Genomic DNA, 6,286 nt, shown 5'->3' on the forward strand with positions numbered 1-6,286 from the left:
AGGATTGAATATCCGGCCACGTGGTAATGAATTAAGTCTCGAAAGCCTGTATAGGCCGGCATGTCCGCGTAGGACGTTACGACAAATAGAAGAAGATTTGAGGGAGTGTACATGTTCGACGTACCGGGTATAGCAACCCGTTTTACAGGATATTATATACCACACTTATCTGCTGATGACGACGGTGTATGTAGTATTTGAGGTGCTTAAGCACCAATAATGAGTATGGTTGGCTTTATGAATGATTGAATTAATTGGAATATCAACCATTTCACAATTAAGGTATTTTGCATAGTTTTCAAATATGTTTTTTAATATAGCCTTGAATATAATCTTGATTTATAATGGGAAGGGGTATGAGATGGGCCTCATCATCAGATGGCTAATTTGCATCTTTAATTATTTAATACAAAAATATGATATCGCACATGGTTCGAATTCCATTTCTACTCTTTTTTTCGACTTATGTTTCATACGTTAGGTAATAAGTAATAGATGCTTGGATTGATTAGATTGATGAGATTTTCAATGTAAACTTTCCCGGTCTTAAATTTCAAAAAGGTCATTTCCAAAACGCCGTCAAAATTTTATTTTACTATCCTGAAACTGGTTTTGAAGTATTGAATGGAATTGGTATTTGTGTATGAGACAATTGTTATTGTTGTGCAAAACATCAAATTTCAACAGTGAACATATTCCCTCACATTGCTATTTCGACGGTGTAGTTCTAATATTCCAATCTATACTGTTATAGAAAAGAATGGTTCAACACTGTTATAGCCTTTCCAGATCAATTAACTAAATTCACGTTTACTGGCAAACTACTTTAATTACTCTTGAAGCCCCACATCTTTCAGATTTTGCTTTTAATTTGACATGTCCTTAATTATAACGTGGTTGTTCTTAATCAGCACCATAGTACGGTGATAGCATCACATGGTAGATATCGCCATCATTCTTGATAGATACAGTCAGAATCTTTTCAGCCCTCTTGGGCACGCTACAGTAAGCATAGTTTCATTGTGGATCGTTCTGCAGTTGATGCTGATCCGGCTAAATGCAGTGCGCACGGTTGTCTCACCTAACGCGCAGTATGTTGCAGCCATGTTGCGCAATGAACCATCTCTTCCTTTAGTGCTTTGTTCCGGAAGGACATCCTGAAATAAGGAGTTCTTCTCACCCGCGAGCAAATCGTTACAAATTCAATTTTAATTTTCAAGCCATCAATACTCCCACCGCTTCCTCGCTCAAAATTTCAGCAAGGTTTTTTAGCATATGGGCGTTTAGGGTCTCTCGCTTACATCTGCTTCTTATTGTCATGCGTTTTCCTTGTCCCGACTCAGACTGTAATGCGGAGTAGCAGATTTGAGGGTGTAGTAGATTTGGGGCGGTCCCGTGGTACGTGGTCGTCAACTCGAACGACTCAATAACATGCCCGTCATGGGTTCAATCCCAGAATGGACAGACCGCCCGCAGCAAGGATTGAATATCCGGCCACGTGGTAATGAATTAAGTCTTGAAAGCCTGTAAAGGCCGGCATGTCCGCGTAGGACGTTACGACAAATAGAAGAAGATTTGAGCGAGTGTACATGTTCGACGTACCGGGTATAACAACCCGTTTTACAGGATATTATATACCACACTTTTCTGCTGATGACGACGGTGTATACAGTATTTGAGGTGCTTAAGCACCAATAATGAGTATAGTTGGCTTTATGAATGATTGAATTAATTGGAATATCAACCATTTCATAATTAAGCTATTTTGCATAGTTTTCAAATATGTTTTTTTAAATATAGCCTTGATTATCTTGATTTATAATGGGAAGGGGTATGAGATGGGCCATCATCAGGTGGCTAATTTGCATCTTTAATTATTTAAGAAATGTTCATTATATCCAATACCACGTGATTTCAAATCGATTTATCCAAACAAAAAATCTAAGTAACCATTACCCGCAACATCCGCGGGCTAGCAATAGTGCTTGGAGCAAGTCCTTTCGCAGCGACGCGCGTTGCTAAGAGAGCTCTGCTCTCACCGCTTTCTTTCTCTTTTGTTGAATGTTAACTCTCACGTCATTGCGGCGATTTTCGATTTTATATATAGTGAGATTATTATTAGCGGTAGATTATATATATATATATATATATATATATATATATATATATATATATATATATATATATATATATATATATATATGGAAGAAAGCGAAGGAAAAAAACGATTACACGCGAAAATCGGTGGAATAAATAGCATTACGTTTAAGTATTACGAGATAATCTACACGACGGTTTTGCTTTTTTGTTTATGTTTTTCTTTATTTTTAGCGTTTCGTTTGCTTCTGCTTGGGCAAAACGCGCGCTTTGCCTTTGCGTGGATGGATCGAATGATGGTGGAACGTAAGAGGCCATGTTCGCGAGTGGAATGGAAAGAAAGTGCACTTTTTCTGCCAACATAAAGCATAAATGCATATAGAACGAACACACGCGGGGACACGCGGTTTGTGATGACCCGAAAAGATCGATTAGAATCGAGATATGAGACGGGATGAGCCGGGGCTTATATAAATGTATGTATTATTAAACTACTGTACGCTTGTTTGTTTGATTGATCCAATGTTTTGGAACGTGTATAATTAACAAAGCTTTCTCGCTGCGTTCGAAACGGCATTATTCGTTAAAGTAAAGAGAAAAAACTGTGCGACGGTACAGATGGGGATTTAAAACAAAAAAACAACGGGGAAACAAGTTTAAGTGATATAAAATTGGGTACAAATTATTATAACACGATTGGAAACAGCAAGTAACCAAAAAAGGAGGAAAAAATCACATTACAAGAAAAAAACAAAAATTAAGAAATTAAAACCCCTTTTTGTCATTGCAACAGAAGCGAAAGCAAATATGTTTGTTCCGGGCGTATATATTCGTAGCGCTTGTATTTGATGTCAGAAAAAGGGTGAGCGTCCTAATAATTGTGCATGAAAAACAACCGAAATTAGGATGATTAAACTGTTGCGCTTCTTATTGCTTTTGCTTTATTGCCGTTGTTCGGTTAAAACACACAGACACACGTCGTTGTGTGTGTTGCGTAAAAATTAAGTAAAGTAAGCGATTTTCCCGTGTGCCCGATGGCCTCACGTGTTTAGCGCGAGTTAACCTGTCCAAGGCATGGGGTGTGTGTAGTGGGAGGTTTGCAGGTGGAAACAAAGGGAAGCGAGAAGTGATAATAAGGACACGCTGCATCCTTTCCCGATCCTTTCCTCACTGCTCCCCCTCCTCCTGTTTGTATCTGTGCTCTTGCGTGTTATTAACTTGATGCAAATTCGAAAGCAAAACGATTCTATATATACACACACATATATAAAAGACACAAAACAAATTCAAAACACCGTATTTACATTTCTATAATGCAAAAGTTTTATTTAAAAAAATATTAGGTGATAAGGCAAATTCTTATTTGTTTTAAGTAACTATGCGCCTGCTAGGGGCGTGGTACAGCCGGCAGTACAAGATCATGAACAATGAGTAATAGAGCAGTTAGTTCGGTGTACGTACGATCCAATAAAACAAACAACAAACACATGGAACATGGAATGAAATCTCCAAACAAAAACAAATAGACAAGTGGCTGCAGCTGCCGATATGATGATGCTACTACTACTGCTAGTGCTACTGTTGCCACTACTACTTCTACTACTGCCCCTTTGATACACGTGGCATAGGCATTGTGCGCTCTGGTATAAACAGCTTGGCGTTAAAGAGGCAGTAAGGAACAGGCATTTGGCCCCACGTGTTCAAAGGGCGCGCCCTCACGTGCTCATAGCAAAACAATAGCAAATACAAACAAAAATGCTACACCAACACACTAACCCCTCACAAAACAAACACACATACAATTCTACATATGTATGGATGCATACTGCAAAACACAAACGTTATGCTGGCTGAAAGTGATCGATTAGTGAATAAAGGTATTAACAAAGTGTCTCATATCAATTTGCTCTTTATGTGCATTGTTAATGCTAACTAACATCTGAACTTTGGACGTGAGACGTATGGTGGAACGGATAACGGCTTCTGCTAGCTGACTGTAAGGCTGTTTGCTGTTCAATTTCTGCCTTTTCTCTTCTCCACGTCCTTAATCTCGTTTTTTCCGTTTTTAACATAAGAAGAAGACTTAACAGGGTCATTCAGAAGGTGCTTTAAGACGTTCCTAGGACCGGTGCCTTTATTAACGTCTTAACGAAATTAGGGCGTCCCGTGGCACAGTAGTCAATTCGTACGACTTAATAATATGGACCGTCATGGACCCCCCTCCTTTTCACCCTTCTCCCGCGGTGACATTTTTTACATAAATATCCATTCCATTTTTCTTAGTAGATTTTTCTATCAAATAAGGTCAACGACGGATAATTTTCTGTGTAATGTAAAAAGATCTTTTTATAGATTAATCGACAGAGATTTAGCTCAAACAACTGAAAAATTGAATGTCCATACAAAAATACCCAAAGCTTCGGAGGGCCGCAGAACTGTTCAATAGATGGCGCTTTTCCACATCGCTATATCGCCGTCCTTTTCTGTGTTTGGCAATGTGTTTTGCCTATCTTCAACCGATCATATTTTTCAAACCCTTCTAACATTCTGACCAAAAAAATAAAAATAAATGGCCGTATGATCAGATACACGGGTATCAACTCCATCGACCATTATTCAAGTATCATTTGCTTCAGTCCTGATGGTTGACTTTGGGAGTTTAGTATCTAAACAATCGTATTGCTGTTCTAGTCCTAGCGATGCATCCCAACCCAAGTGCCACAAATCCACTAAACGACCAATAAACGGCTTCTAAACGACTCAAGTTCTCAACCTAAACGGAATATAGAAAGACTTCGTTTAGCAGACGGCAAACGACTCATGCATTCCAAAAATAGCAAAAAAGCTGGTGGTGCCATCTGTTTGTGGGATAGCCAACCAGTTGAGCTTCCTCGCTTGGAGGAGAGCTTTCTCATTTCCTCTGTACTGTTGTATGGTTTCGCATTGAAGTTATAGCTAGAACTAGAACGGCGATACGAGTGTTTAAATATAAAACTCCAACCGAAACCACCATTACTGAAGCAAGTGAGATTTGATTAATGGTCGTTGGTGTTGATACCCACGTATCTGACCACACGACTATTCATATAGATTTTTATTTGGAAAGTTAGATGTCTATGTAGGTAATGATTAGATGAAGCTTGTCGAAACACATTGCAAGAAAAGAACAGCAATATAATGATGATTTATAATACGCAATCTATTGAGAAAACCAGTGAAGCTATGGAGCTTTCATTTTTTTGTCTATGAATTTTTGATTTTCCAGTCGTCTAATCTTAATTTGTGACATACAACAGTACAGAGGGAAGAAGAAAGCTCTCAAAGCGAGGAAAGCTCTTCACTGTGTGGCTATCGCACCAGCAACAGATGGCGCTACCAGTTTTTGTTGTTGCTTTTTTACAATGCATCAATCGTATACGGTCTGCTAAACAAAAACTTTTTAGATTCCTTTATGCTTGAGAGCGTGAACCGAGTAGACCTAATATAGGGGTCGTTAAGCTATCCGGGCTTCTCGGGACTTGACCTCGTCCGGATAGGTGAATAACACGGAAAATGAGTCAAATGATATATTTTATCACCAATTCCTGGTTATTTTTTGGAAAATTATATTATTTCAATATAATTTGCGCTCCACTGTATTTCAAAACAGTGCACATATTTGCTCATAAACATGTTTTAAAAGTAAGTCGATATATTTTTAAAAACGATTGGGTATTTTAAAACGGTATTTCCGCAACATTTTCACGTACTCGGGCCCTAAAATTTAGTTTAAATGCTAAAATCATTGCTCAACAACAACAACCATGAACCGAAATTTGTTCAAGAGCGTTTCTACATACACCGAGAATGCAGCTGAGAAAATAACTGACGGCATACTTTGACAGCGAGTGACAGCATTTTCGGTGAGAGAAATCTCCTCAGCATGCAAAGAACGATGGAGCTGAGAAAAAATTAAATTGGCAGTTTATAGCGTACGATCAATTATAGTTTGCATTTTTGCAGTCTAATAATCGTAGAAATATTATTAAAAAGTAAAAGAAACTTTTTTGACTTCATTTTAGCGATTAAATGGAATTTTTCAACAGCATTTTAAAAGTCTCATCTCGGAGCTTTTCGGAGCTTTTACACACACCGGCGTGAGAAACTGGTTGTCAATTCTCTCACAGCCATCTCTCACCTGCAGGCTCGG

Source organism: Anopheles arabiensis, chromosome 3 (assembly GCF_016920715.1).
Source record: "Anopheles arabiensis isolate DONGOLA chromosome 3, AaraD3, whole genome shotgun sequence".
In the NCBI taxonomy this organism is placed as follows: Eukaryota; Metazoa; Arthropoda; class Insecta; order Diptera; family Culicidae; genus Anopheles; species Anopheles arabiensis.